At 39.0% G+C, this 15825-nt stretch overlaps 1 protein-coding gene across 3 annotated transcripts in view; it reads left to right on the top strand.

The window, feature by feature from the left end:
• Nucleotides 1-15825, top strand: part of LOC144772324 (uncharacterized) — a 517545-nt gene that overhangs the window by 238083 nt on the left and 263637 nt on the right. The window lies entirely within an intron of this gene.

Here is a 15825-nt window from a genome sequence, read left to right as displayed (position 1 = left end):
GAGGAAAAAGTGCCATCAATTGCTCAAAGGTGTCCTTTAAAAGCATTTCCAGACCTACCCCAGTCAAAGTGCCCAAATCATTACCTCCACAGTGCACAATTAACAGGTCAGGTTTTGGCAAATGCATAAAGGTTTTCACCAATGGTATCAATTGGTGACATTTTAATCCTTTGTGGCCAAACCACTTAATTTCCACATCTTGTAAATTGAGGTTAGGTAAATTCCTGTTTTCAGCGTACCTTTGAGCCCAATAGATATAACTATGTCCAACAATCCAGACAGAAAACATGGCGAGAGAAGGTTCTCCTGCAGTCAGATGAAGTGTGGCAATGAAATGGCAGTTGAAAAAATGAGAGTGTAAAATGAAAAAAACTGAGGAGTTTCTGTGTTAATGAAGCAGTAAGAGTGATTGGTGGATTTTGATTGCTGAAAACAGAAAGTTAGTGTGCATGGATGAGTTCGTTGAAAGATGTATTTTGAGTGGCGAAGAAAAAATCATTAAATGAAAGAATGCTCTGGATATGCAGGTGCACTGAGAGTTCAGAGTTCAATTGCAACATTGTTGTGTGAACTTGCAAACACCAGAGGTCTTGCAAGAGGTGGTTGCTATGCAGAAAAGGCATGAAATGGCAGAGGGGGGAAGGGTTTTCATTTGAAAAAAAGTGAGGGAAGAGTTTTGATTGGGTGACATGAGAGATATGTGTGAGGAATTACAGCATTTCTGTGCTTTTGATAGCTGCAGACTCTGGAGTGCATACCTTTTGCTCTGCTGAAGACAAATTGGTGTGTTTCTGAGACTGTTTTGAAACTCAAAGTATTTGCTAAGGTGAGAAAAGATTTCTTTAATTTAGATAGAAAATAGTGTGCTTTAAGGAGAAAATTATGAAGAAAGTTGTGTTTTTCAAATGTTGCTTTGTCTCAAGTGTTTTACAAATAGATTTTGTTTCTTTGAGAAATTGTAATTGGAGAAAATGTGAAGTATTAGTACTGACAGGGCTTTTATGTGCATAGGAGCTGTGGAGTGTTTTCAAATTATGACTTGTAAATCGTTTTTGAGAAAAAGCAATGGTTTTAATATTGATGAGAAGGACATAATGGTGTCTGCTTCTTTATAAGGTAATTGAGAGTCTCTGATGTTATTTTTCCCATTTCAATGTAAGAAGTTTGTCTGTGGAGCAAATTGCTTGTAAATATGCTCCCACCTGTGCATGGCAAATTTACATTTTGAATGTTTGCGTTACATAGGCATGTTAAAGGTGACTGAAACATGCTGCAAAGGCAATCAAAAAACGCTTTTATGTGTCTTAAGGACATTTTAAGTCATTTCCCCATGTGCAGTGTTTTCAAATTATGAGTTGAAAATCGTTTTTGAGGTAAAGGAATGTTTTCAAAATTTATGTGCGCCATATGCCCCCAAATTTCTTTTTCAGGGGTGCAGCAGGGTGTTCTTGAGACACCCCTGCACCCTCGGAAAAATTCGTAATTTGCGATGAGGTAATTGCTAATCGCAAATTACACCTTCATTCCTATGGGCCTCCTGCTGCATGGAAATGAATGGGTAATTTGTAATTAGCAAATAGCTCATCGCAAACTAGGAATGGTAAAGAATCGCTATTTATTCCTTAAAGTTCGGTATTTAGGAAATGCAAAAAACTTTGATGATACATATGGCGGTTCATCTCTAACAAGATAAGAAGCATAGGGATAGATTTATGATGACTGGCGCATCACCAGGGATGTGTTAGTCATTCTGTGCCGCTGTTCCGTCACCTATGGTGTGCTGCATTTACAATGCGGCGCATCATGGGGCAAAAACAGCAGAGATGCGTGACGTATCTGTGCCGTAAAGGTGGCGCATTGCTGGAGTTGTATCGCAAGTGTGATGAAGCTCCAGCAAGGCTCAGGGGTGTCCCTGTCGCAGGGTTTCTGTTCTCAGACAGAACTGTGGACAGAGGATTGGAACCTCGGCGAATTAGGGTGTACCAAAACTCACCTTAGTAATCAAAACCCCTTAGCAAGCTAGGTACAGTGTCACATTGGATATAACAAACTCTCAATGTTTAGACAATCCAGAATATGAACTTATAGTACCTCAGGATACGTGGAACTCATGAACAGTCGGTCGTTATATATTTCTTAGAAACCAGAACATGGAGTTAAGAAGAACACATGTGTATTTGAAATGTTTATTTACTAATGCCGTCTTCTCAGGCGTAGTATCTTAGATTATACAAGTACACATATTATCAGTAGCAAAATTACCAGCATAGTTAGTAGTACATAAAAAGCGAATGGTGACAGTATGTTAACATGCTGTAAATGAATAAGAGTTAGCAACACTTATAAGCAGCCGCGGGCCGTGGAGGGAGTTACGGTGGGGCAGGGAGGCGGGGAGGGGGAGGGGCAGGGTGGAGAGGGCTCCACCCTGCCCCTCCCCCTCCCCGCCTCCCTGCCCCACCGTAACTCCCTCCACGGCCCGCGGCTGCTTATATCTCACCCTCCCTAATACACATAATATATTATTTGCTGAGAAGGTCTCTTTGTGTTGGTTTAGGGCGTGCCGATACTTTAGTGTCTTAGATTTGAAGGAATCACATCAGCATACACCAGCTCTCTCTTCATGTGAACCGCATCAAGTGTTGTGTATGTGTGTTCGGCAAAGCAATATAAAACCCGCCTCATGCCCAGAATTGGCAGAAGCTGCACTTATGTTATGAGTATGAAGTCGTGGAGATCAGACCTCATAACAATTCTGTATCGTGTTGTTCTTGAAACTTCAGCACTCGCTGTACAGATATAGTTTAACAAGTAAAGCAGATAGTAGAGCAATAACATATTATTGTCATGTAAATCACGATGAACTATTAGGTTGAAAGCTAAAGCAACAACTAAGTGTCGTGTGCAGAAGTTGCAAAAAAGGAAAAAATGGCGTTTAAACCGGTAATGAGTCCATGCTAACTTAACACGGTGTAAAGATATCCAGGACCTAGATGACACCTCCCCATGATCCGGAAACGAACTGAATAAGATAATAGAAGTGCCATCTCATGAGAGCAGATTGCAAGTTTATATGTGGACGGTCCGCAAGGTAAAACATTAAAAACTAGGAAAATTTAATGCTAAAGAAAAATAAAACAGCCAAGTACTTTATCGAGTCTTAAGCCAATAGGCAAGCTAAATAATAAAAACTTGACAAATAAGTGAATGAATTGTCAATGAAATGCTAGTACTCAGCATATCAAACATGAAAAAGGTCTATGACATAACTGTGTATGCAAAATAAGCTGCAACAGCCTCCAATAGGAAGTCACCGTCTTCATCCGAAAAGAGTTCAGCCATCCAATTTAAAAGCGGAAAAGAACATACGTGCTCTCCCAGCACCGGATCCTCTATCAACATCAGAGGACAGCTCGGTGGGTTTTCAAGAAAGCTCTGTTCCAAGAAAGACTGTGTTGCCGCCAGTAAATTCCAGGGACCAATTAGTCCATGCATCAATGCCACAGCCATAATCCTTTCGCCAGGACAAACCAACTCGTGAGTAATGATAGGAGTCATCAGCTGATTAAAGTCGACGTCAGGAGAAACCGGTCCGCAGAGACACAAATCAATGGCCCAATGGAAATCACAGGTCAGGCAGTGAAATACAGGCTGGACACAGGTGAAGTAGGAGAATCAAAAAGATAATCCATATGCCGTGCTTAATATCGCCAACGGCATTGTGCCATAATATTCTAGCATGCGATTGCGGAACAGTGTCAGCAGCTGTAGGGCGGGAGCTTGCACAGGAGGGACATCCATATTTAAAAATGTAAAAAAGCACAAGAGTGTCCGCTGGTAATGCAAGTAAAAATGGGAATCCACGAAGCAGAGTGGAAAAAATAGAATGAAAGAAAGTAGGGATGACTCCAAAGATTTTCTCAAATGAAGTCACGAGACCACTGGTAACAACTTTAAAAAAGTGCGCCAGGCCCTTTGTGGAGGACGCGTTAGAGATAGTCTGAACCATCTTGCTGAAATGGAAAGGCGAATCTGTATTTAAAAGGGTCTGCAACTCTGTACGGGTGTTCGCTATGTGAAGCACGAAAGTTTCACGGGCCGAAGTCAAGGCCACCTCTCTCTGAGACAAAAGAGCTCTTATTCTTGTCATGCCGTTGAAATGTGCTCCCAAGGTTGGTATTTGTGGCCAGATTGAAAACTCCGTATGTTCATGTGTGGGAGGAAATAGAACATTTCTGCAGCAAATAACCCGTTCATTTACTGTTACGATAAAATGAATACTTTTAATTAACCCAGAACAATCTTCATTATTGAGCCTCAAATAACTACCATTTTCCAAGAACTTGAACGTGGGGATGATAGCAGGAACTGGTGTGCCTTGCAACACGCAAGCCATATTTGGTCGGTGTTTGTTGCATGAACCGTGTAACTGTATGTGCCTACACATTAGTGAATGATCTGGCGTCTCAGTGCATTCCTCTCCATTCAGATAAACTTCTTGATCATCTTTGAAAATCTGTATGTGTATGGAAGCGACCAGACCTCATGAAGAAAACCACTACCTAAAGGTTAATAACGACCTATTGGTATATATTTCATACAATTTGAAAACTTATATAAAGCAAAAGGCAGCGTTATTAAACCGTGGATAAGGCACGTTGCCAAAGCAGTCAACCTTTTGGATTTATACTGGAAATGTTAAAGGAAGAATTACGGAGTAGGGCCTGTAAATCTTTAATGGACAACGAGTAAAATTACTCCAACTATCATATTCCTCTAACTCCGGGATAGTAGGGGTGTTTAATTTTTTAGAAGTAGCCAATCCAAAGCATTTGGTCTGGGAAATTGTTTCATTCACAAACAACATATGATTTGGGATGAGACATGCACGGTGGAAAGCCTTAGTGCCTTGTACCTGCCAGGTTCGTGAACCCCAAACTGATGTAGATCCTGGCTATTTTTACTCTGTGTTAAGTTAGCATGGGCTCATTACTGGTTTAAACGCCATTTTTCCTTTTTTGTAACTTCTGCACACGACACTTAGTTGTTGCTTTAGCTTTCAGCCTACCTGCGTCAAGATCTATGCCTGCTTCAAGCAGGCGCAGGGTTTTGATGTAGCTTTGTCCTATCTGATTGTAAATGCGGCACACCGTGGGTGGCAGAGCAGCGGTGCACGTTAACTGGTGCATCCCTGGGGATGTGCTAGTTAATATAAATCTGCCCCTTTACATTTAATTATGTGCAGGGGACACAGAGTAGGTGAGGTTTATCCAAGGTTAAGAAGAGATGAGTCCTGTTCAGTGAAAAATTGGAGATAGGCTTCAGTATATTATATACTTAAGTAGTGTGTTAAGTTTTTGATGACTGTTATTAATTTACTGTTGGGTAATAGTGGTTAATAACATTTTTTATTATATTTTACCACAGATTCAACTGCAGATTATTTCAAGATTTTAGGATGCCAAGCAAAGAAAGAGTGAGAAAGGCTGCAAAACGTCAAAGACAGCAGGACCATGGAATAATGCAGCAGTCCTCTAACAAAAAGATTTGTCAAGTCACCAAGAAAGCACCGGGTAAGAGTCCAAAAACAGTCATAAGAAATATGTCTAGTAAAAAAAATATTACTACAGAAAATGTTTCAGTCCAGAAAAGGAGAAACAATTCAAATGGTAAGGAAAGGCCAATGAGAAATGTTACTGCTAGAGTAAGAGATAACTCTATGCATGAAAGTAGAAGGAAACAACAGTTTAGGGACATTCGTAAACGAATGTTCCGCAACAGGATAATTGGGAATTTGTTAAAAAATATTAAGAAAGGTCAACAGAAAGTGGTTTTTTATAAGAGAAAAAAAATAGTTGAGAAAGTTATTGATCAGGCATTTGAAATTAAACGTAAGTTATTTATTTTGACAATCAATAGAATTAGGAAGCTAAACAAGGCAATTTATGATTTCAAAAGAAATAGTAGATGGAAGAGAATAGTTAATCGTAGTAATTTTTGTGAAGTTTTTTCTGGAGAATGGATGCATAGTTCAAGCTCTGAGGCATTTTTTAATGAGGAGAGTTATTTCCAGGATAATGATTTGGTGCATGCAGTTGACACCAGTGGTCGAGCTTATGAAGTGAAAGATGGTTGTCCAGTTGAAAAAGAAAAACTTGTGAGAACAGAGATAGAAGAGGTGTTAGGTAAGGAGGTTTTAGGGAGACGTCCTAAGGGTCCTGTGTACACCTGGAAGTGTAGTAGTATTTGCAGTGTACGACAGGATTCCATCAATTTGCTTTGTGATTTTATACGGTCATTTAATAAGAAAAGTTTGAAGCAGAAAATGAAGTTGTTGCAAGAATTAGATCCTTGCAGAGTGAGAGAAGTGATAGGTTTGCATGGTCATTCACTGGCTTGTCTTTCCAGGAGAGTATGCCAGAGTGTTTTTCATCATTTCAGGATGCTAGCAGTGCATCATAATAAAGTGAGGAAATTAGTTAGAATGTTGTATTATGCTAAGAGTCCAGCAATTATGCTTAAACAATTATGCGCTGCTCTTTTGCATGGTTCTGAAATAGATGTGAAGAATATATGTGAAGAAATTGAGTTTTGTTACTTTGGAAGTAAAGAGGAGAATGTTGAAATTGACCAAGAAGAAGAGAGTAATGTGGAAGATAGTGTACAGGTTTCCAGTACAGATAATTTCCAGAGGGAAATTGCGACGTTTGAGGTGAAATCAAGTGAGAGGCCAAATTTCACTTGTGTGTGTTGTCGACGCACTTATTATAAGAATCAGACTAAGTTAGTGGATTTATATGGAAAAAGTGAAAGGGAAAATAATAGTGAATGGAAGGATTTTACAACATACTTGATGGTAGAAAATTGTTTTGATTTGGGATTGGATCAACGTGTGTGTACTTATTGTTGTAACAAATTAAATCAAAACCAGATGCCTGCTAGAGCAGTTCATAATAATCTGGAATTGGTTGAGATTCCTTCTGAATTGAAGGATTTAAATACTTATGAATCTATTTTGATTCAAAGTATCCATCCCTTTCAGGCTATTGTAAGAATGGAGCCAAAGACAGGGAAATTGCCTCCATCAGATTTACAGAGAGGATTAAAGGGAAGAGTTGTTTATTTGCCTCTAGATTTGAAGAAAAACATTAACACAATTGGAGTAGAAAAAGTGGAAGAGGAACCTCTTGTTATCTTAGTTAATGGGGTTCCGACAAAGAATAAGAAAATATGGCAAGATTTAGTAGATGTTAGGAAAGTCAAAAGGGCAACATTGTATTTGAAAAAAAATAATAAATACTATAAAAATGTATATGTTGCAGAAGAGGAAGTAAGTGAGGAAGAGGATAGCGATTTGTGTGCTGGTCAAATTGAGAAAGTAGAACCCTGTACTAGTGAAGAAATATATGAACATTATAGTGTTCATCCTTTGCATTCCAAGGAAGTCATGGGGAATGCTATTGAGTTGTTTCAAATGAAACAAGCGAAAGGGAGTCCCATTAGTGTTTGGGAGGAAAGTTTGGAAGCTCGGTGTTTCCCACAGCTTTTTCCAACAGGTCAGGGAGGAAGATATGATGAGCGACCTCATCAAATTCCTGCTTCTGAATACCGGACTTTGCGATTGTATGCAGGAGATCCTAGGTTTCGACAATGCATTCCTTATTTGTTTCATCTCCTGTTTGAAAGCGATCTGTCTGGACTGTCATATGCAGTGAACCACATCTTGAAAAGTGGTATACACATGCAAAACATCTCGGCAAGTGACTTTATGGATAAAGTCAATGTCCAAGACAGTATTTTAGATTCTCACCTGATTAATCTCATGGCGTGTCAGCGTGGTACTAATGAGTACTGGTACCGTCGTCATGGTGATTTAAAATGTATGCTGAGGAACTTAGGAACTCCCACATGGTTCCTCACTTTGAGCTGTGCTGAGTATGGCTGGGAAGACTTACTTGAATTTCTACGAGAGGCAAATGCTAATGTAGAAAACATCGAATTCAAGACACCCGGAGAACTGTGCTCTTTGGATCCAGTCAATGTATGTAGGTACTTCAATCATAGATTTGAAGGTATGATGTCTTTCATCATGAATAAGAAGAATCCACCTCTTGGAGAGGTGTTGGATTTCTTCTGGAGGAAGGAGTACCAAGCAAGAGGTGCTCCTCATATACATATGTTGCTGTGGATCAAGGATGCACCTAAATTTGGAACGGATGCAGAAGACTCAGTGATGAGTTTCATAGAACAGTATTCTACGTGTGCTGTTCCAAACGCAAAGGAGAAAAAAGGCCCAAGAGAAAAAGTTCTACGTTTCCAAAGCCATCGATGTGGAAAGTACTGTCGTCGTAAATTCCGGAACAAAGACAAGTTCTACACCAAATGTCGTTTCGGCTTTCCACGATCGGTGATTTCTAAAGGAAGAGTGAACAGTTTGATGTCTTCGCTGCGACATAATGTGATGAAGAAATCACCTAAAAACACATACAATTTGAAGAGGAACGAAGAGTCTAAGTACATCAACGACTACAACCCGGTGATTTTGTCCATGTGGAATGCTAACATGGATATACAGTTTGTGGCTGATAACTGTATGGCTGTGGCTCGGTATGTGACATCTTACATCACCAAAAAAGAGAAGACAGAATTGAAGGATATGTGGGAGGACATTTCCCATGAAAAGAGCCTCAGCAAGAAGTTGTACAGTTTCAGTCTGAAGATGTTGTCGCATCGAGAAATCGGAGCTTACGAATGTTCTGACCGGTTGGCTTCAGCAAGTCTCTATGCCAAGTCCAGGAGTATCGTTTGGGCGAGTGTTGGTCTTGCTGCAACGCGTAATCGAGTTCTGAAACCTGTGCGGGAAATTGAGTATTTGGCGGAAAAGGAGCCAAACAGTACCGACATTTTGAAGAGCAACATGTTGGATACATATTATCCAAATCGAAGCAGTCACCTCGAGAATGTTTGTCTGTATGAGGTTCTGCAAAATTACATATTCAAGAGGAACATCAAAGAAGATACTGAGAAAGGAGTGTATGCTGTAATAGGAAGTGAGGGATGTCTGGTCAAGCAAAGAAAATGCCACTTGATAAACCATCGAAAATTGAGTGGCGAATCTCCTGAAAAAAAGGAGTTTTTCTATTTAGCACTTTTGCAACTTTTTAAGCCTTGGCGTGCAGAAGAGGAACTGCTTGGAGATTTCCTTTGTTACGAAGACTCATTCAATGCTGCCAAGGAGACCATAGAATGTCCTGCTTTTCCCAAATATGTAGAAATGTTGAATGTGGAAATTGAGCAGGAAGCAACGATTGCAGCCGAGATTGCCAGAGACAGTTCTCAGGACAGTCAGAGTTCTGCTTCATTGAGTCAGGATCCACTAGGAGGACCTCTTATCGAAAATGAAGCTGCCACTGCTATGAATGAAGTGGAAAGAGCCATGGCACATGCTCAGGAGGATGCGGTTAACTTAGAAGAGTTGGAAAGACAACTCAACGTTGAGCAGAGGAAAATATATGACGAACTTACCATGCAAATTGATCATGGATTAAGTCATGACAAGAAAGAGTGCTCATGTACGTCGTTGAAGCCTGTCCGACTGTACGTGAGTGGAGAAGCGGGAACTGGAAAAAGTTTCCTTATTAAAGCAATTTCATGTTATTTGCAGGAAAGGACAGAGTCATCGCTGTCTTGTGTTGTCACCGCTCCAACTGGACTGGCAGCACATAACATTAAAGGGATTACTTTACATCGTTTACTGATGCTGCCAGTGGAGCATGACAACAAATTAGAATATCACAAGCTATCTGGAGATGCTTGTTTTGAAGTTTCAAGAGTCTTGAGGAAAATGAAACTTCTTATCATTGACGAAGTAAGCATGGTTTCTAATGTCATGCTTGCCTTTGTGCATTTGAGAATGCAAGAAGTTCTCAAAACAGAGTATGATGTGTTATTTGGTGGCAAACACATCATTGTTTTCGGAGATCTTCTGCAGCTGACACCAGTGAAAGGGCAACCTGTGTTCAAAATGCTCACGCATGAAGATACCAGGAAGTGCTTAGGGAGCATTGGCAACGTCAATATATGGTTAAACTTCAATTATGCTGAACTGCATGAAAATATGCGTCAGGCAAAGGATGAAGTTTACAAGACTATTCTACAAGATGTTAGAATTGGAAAAGTGACCGAGCATGGGAAAGAAGCTTTACATGCACGATTACTGACAAATTTATATCCAGACGAAGATGTTGTGCCTGAGAATATTTTTCAGAAAGTTACTGAGAAAAAATCTGGAATATGTTTGATGCCAACTCTTGCAGAATGTGCCAAATTCAACAACAAAATGTTGCATTTAGAAAAGCAAGAGATTGTGAAACTGGAAGCTATTGACAGAGTAGAGCATATGGGATCAACAATTATTTTGTCTGAGAATCTGAAAACAAAATTGGATTCATTAGAGAAGAGTATATCTAAAACTGCGGGTTTTGAAAAGACTCTGAATGTGTGCTTGAACTGCCGTATAATTTTAAGAAGGAATTTACATGTTGAAAGAGGTCTGGTAAATGGATCAATGGGTAATGTTGTTGATTTTGTGAAATACAGAAATAGAGATGGAATTGAATTTTAAAAAATTACATTTGATGGCATTGAGGAAGTACAGCTAATTGCTCGTTGTTCTGCTAGATTTTTGCTTGTAAAAGACTTATATGTTCGTCGTAAGCAGTTTCCTGTTTGCTTGGCATATGCGGTGACAATCCATAAATCGCAAGGTTTAAGTGTAGACTGTGCATTGGTGAATATTGGCAGTTCTGTGTTCAAGGAGGGTATGGCATATGTGGCATTGTCACGAGTTAGGACTTTATCGGGATTGTACTTGATTGAGTGTGATGTCACAAACATTTGTGCGGATCTAGATTGTGTTAAGGAATACAATAGGTTGAGAAGAGAGTATGCGCCACATTTGCCTCAGTATCCTTTGTTTGAGAAACGTGTGGTAGGCCGGAAACGAAGAAATGTGACCAATACTGGGGAGGTTGTAGCAAAAAGACGAAAAGTCGATGAACCTGAAATTATAAGCAGAAACAAAAAGGATTCTGTTGAAGATGTTGTTGGTTTTCAATTTGAAAACAGTTCTGGTGTCAACTGCTATGCTAATGTAGTGGTTAATGTTTTGTTTTCTCTAGAAAATGTAAAAGAAGAGATTGTGGTCAATTCTGATCAAAGATTTTGCAGTTTGTTAAATTCTGTGTTAGAGAAATGTAGCACTGATAGAACAAACATAGAAAGTGTGTCTGAAATTCGAAATCTGTTAGACAGATGTTCAGGCCAAACACAATTCTCTCAAAATAGTCAGCAAGATTGTCAGGAGTTTTTAATGTATATGCTTGATGTATTGCATGATGAAGGTGTAGATGTAGATCACCTGTTTGGGCTTTCTTATCAATGGCAGCATGACTGCGAGAACTGTAGGGTATCAAGTACTACTAGTGTAGACTCAGAAAGATTTATATATTTAACTTTGCCAGACAGTAAATCAGTCTCTTTTAATAAGCTAGTAAAAGCAGCTGATCACAACATGGAGTGTAGCCAATGTAAATCTGAAATGATGTCCACATTATTTATACGAACATATGGCCAGTATGTCATTTTAATGTTCCAACGATGTAGGCCTGATGGAACAAAATTGACAACTTTAATTAAAAATTTTGTGGCTTCACAGTTGTCAATATCAGGAAGGACTTTTGTAACTGTAGCAATTATATATCATGATGGTCCTTCAATAACATCAGGACATTATACAGCTTATTTAAAGTGTAGAAATGGCTGGTCATTCTGCAATGATTCTGTTTTAATTTTCAAAAAAAAATTGCCATATGACCTTAAAAACTCTTACCTGGTGTTTTTAAAACCAAAATTTTAGGGAAAGAATCTCGGGATGTGCTCTGAGGAATTTCAAGAAGTTCTCATGGCTCCTACACTATTTGGCCTTGAGGATAAGTGTAGTACAGAGACATAACTTTTTACCATAACACTGGACGTCATTGAGAAATACGTGCACTTTGAATGAGTTCAGAAAAACTATTTCTTTTTATAAGCTAATTGAAGCAGCCAATCAAAACATGGAGTAGAGGGAATGTAAGTCTGCAATGCTGTCTACTGTTTTACATTGCTTTGTGATTAAAAGTGATGTAGAGAATTAAATAATTGTACTAGTCATAAAGGTAGTGTAAGTCTGCTTCATAGTAAGCAGTATCAGTGTGATAGGAAATGTAGAACATGATTGAGCAAGAAGGGGAAGATATTACTAGTCCAGGATTGTGTAAATGATCTTCAACATTTTAATTCTGAAAGTTGCGGAAATGCGAAAAGACGGGATTGGCTTACAAGAAATCCAAGAGTTATAAATGGGTCTGACAAGATTTGGCCTTGTGGAAACTTGTGGTAGAGAGCAAGAAGTCATTTATTGTATGTAACATGTTTTTGAAAACGATGGAGGTTTTCTTTCAGAAAGTGGCGGGTTGAAAGTAATAACAGCACAACAGAGTGTAAGCTGTTCATAGGACATCCTTGGCCGTCATGGAAAGTAAGTTAACTTTAAGGAGTTCTGAATTCTGATTTGTTATGTTGTATGGGTTTTTTAAACACAATCATTTTGATTGTGTTTTTTTTTCCCCGCTGTTATATGATGAATACCTTCAAGTCACTGTTTTTAGTGAAATTTGATACATTCTGAGAACAGCAAAAATAAACCATTTAACATGTATAATTAATTCTGTTCTGTTTGCATTTATGATGTACATGTAGAACTGTGTAGGAGGCATGGAGAAGGTGAGGCTTCTGTAAGTGTCAAAGTTGTTGCATACAGTGAACACATTCACACATCGGTCCACTCTTCCTTGGATGTGGTGGAGGTGGTGGGGAAGCACCAGCTGAAGCTACTAAAGAAGCCATTGCTCACTGGTAACAAAGGGTCTTTCTCTCACAATGATGAAAGTCAGAGTGAGGAAAGAAAGAGGGATTTTCATCATTTGGGAAAAACAATAGTTCTCAACCAATGAAAAGTGTTCATTTTAGATTATATGACCTAGTCTTACATCATTAGGAAACCAAAAGTGAAATGAACCAATGAAAAGTGTTATTACCAAGTCACATGACCTGCTGTGTTTACGTTACACGCTTTGCAGGGCCTTCCGGTTTGCTTCCAGAAACCTGTGCTTTGCGACTCGGTAAGCGTACCAGTTCGCTAACGTAGTACGTCATATGACGTATCACGCGACAACGCGAAACGTCATGCGGACGGGAGGCGTCACGATGTTGTTTTCTAACGCGGCAGTTGCGGTAAAGAAACGTTTACCGGCTCGCGGTCTATTTCGCGGCATCAAGGTCAGCTAACGGGAAGCTTCCCGATTCGCGAAGTGGGAACGAAGAAAAAAAAATTACAAAAAAAAAAGTTATTAATAAACATATAAAATATATTTTGGGATTTAAAGAAGAATACATTTTACAGCTACAGATATTTGCTATTAAAAAACCATTGAAATTCACTGAAAAAACCATAGGTTATAGATTATATATAGTTAGGAATTAGCATTTACAAAACCTTGAAAATTCACTGAAAAAACCATAGGTTATAGACCATATATAGTTAGGAATTAGCATTTAAAAAACCTTATTTTACTCACACAAAACCATTGAAATTCCATATATAGTTAGTTGCACTAACTATATATCGCGCACCCGCAATCCACTGCTGATGATGTCACATATTACATCATTCATGACATGGTCAGTGACATCACTGATGACATCACTGATGACATCTCAAATGACATCACTGATGACAACATCCAGTGAATATGTGTTTCTGTAAAGTTTAAATATGTTTTACATATTGAAGAATGAGTGGATGTATAAGTGTCTGAATGAAGGTTTTAGTAGGTGCGTGATTGACTGTATGAGTGAGTGATTAAATGCGTCTTACTAAATGCACGGGTTAGTGACTAAACTGTCTGAAAGTGTGCATCAGTATGTCTGTTGTTGTGCAAGCTGCTGCATGTGTTGATCAGTAGCTATATAAGTAGCTATATGGGTTATTGATTGGTTGCACAAGTATTTGTATGGGAGACTGAGTGTGTGTATGGCTGGCTGGGAGGTGTGTGACTCTGTGCAGATCAATGTGTACTTGTATCAGTGATTCTATAAGAGAGTAAGTATGTGTTAGTATATGTTTGAAAATGTAAGGTACTCTATGTTTAACTGTGTAGATTAGAAAATGGAAGTGTGATTGATTCTTTACAGGACTGACTAGGTGTGTGAGTAACTCCATGGATGAGTGGCAGAGTGTGAGTGTCTGTATAGGTGTATGAGTGCATATGATAGTGTTGTAAAGATGAGTGATTGTATGTATGAATGATTGTATGGGTGAATGAGTGAATGTGTGTGTAGACGTAGGAATCAGTGAGTGCGTATGTAGTAACTAGTATTGGTGTGTCAATGGTTTCAAAAATTATACTCTGTATTTAACACTGGGTGTAACAGAGGTTATATTAAAGTGTGAGGAGATGCATTGTATTGTCACATTAATGATATCATCATTGATGTGACCATTGATGTCAAATGAGATATCATCAGTGATGTCATTTGAGATGTCATCAGTGATGTCATCAGTGATGTCACTGACCATGTCATGAATGATGTAATATGTGACATCATCAGCAGTGGATTGCGGGTGCGCGATATATAGTTAGTGCAACTAACTATATATGGAATTTCAATGGTTTTGTGTGAGTAAAATAAGGTTTTTTAAATGCTAATTCCTAACTATATATGGTCTATAACCTATGGTTTTTTCAGTGAATATATATATATATATATATATATATATATATATATATATATATATATATATATATATATATATATATATATATATTGGTTGGCTGGTGGGAGAAACAGGTGCTCTGAAGGACCATACGGAAAAGTGGGCTCTGAATGTGAGAAAGTGGACGCGGTATATAGACGACGTCTTTTTGTGTGGAGGGGTTCTGAACAAAATCTGAATTGCTTCATTGATTGTTTGAACACTAATGAAGTTAATTTGAAATTTACAAGACACTACAGCCAACTCACAGTAGACTTCTTAGACGTCAAAATCACAAAATAAGATAATCACTTGACCACAACCCTGTTCAGGAAGGACACAGCGGGAAACTCAGTACTTCACTCATCTAGTGCCCATCCTCCCAGCTTTAGATGGGGAATCCCTTTCAGTGAATTTCTGAGGGCAAAACGGAATTGCTCAGTGGAATCTCAATTCGAAAAAACAAAACAAGAAATGAAAGAGAGATTCTTAGCACGAGGTTACTCGCAGAAATCCTTGAAAGAGGCTGAAGAGAGAGTGGACAAAGTAACCAGTAACACCTATTAGAACATTGGAATGTTGGGAGCTCCATTGAAAACAATGGAGTGCTCTGGGCTTATAATGGCTGGTATAAGCCTGGAGCTCCAACATTCCAATGTTTCTTTGTTCACAGCTCTGGCTCTGAACAAAAGCTTCAGGGAGCCTGAGGGGATTCCAATCCCCTCACGCTTCCAAAAGGCTTTGTTTTTTTTGTTAGAGCATTCTGTCCTCTAGTGACAGAATGTTCTGATAGCCTTATAGCCCTTCGTAGATGGGCTATACCGCTATTAAAGTCCCTCTCCCTTGTTAAAGGCCCTCGCCTTCGGCTCGGGGCCTTTAACGCTGGAGAGGGCCTTTAATAGCCGGTATAGCCCTCTACGGCGGGCTATAAGGCTATAAGAAAAGTATCCCCAAGACCAACACAAAAACTC

The sequence above is a fragment of the Lissotriton helveticus genome, chromosome 8, assembly GCF_964261635.1.
Source record: "Lissotriton helveticus chromosome 8, aLisHel1.1, whole genome shotgun sequence".
Taxonomy (NCBI): Eukaryota; Metazoa; Chordata; class Amphibia; order Caudata; family Salamandridae; genus Lissotriton; species Lissotriton helveticus.
The sequence above is the reverse complement of the archived record's forward strand: the minus strand, read 5'-3'. Positions and strand labels throughout refer to the sequence as shown.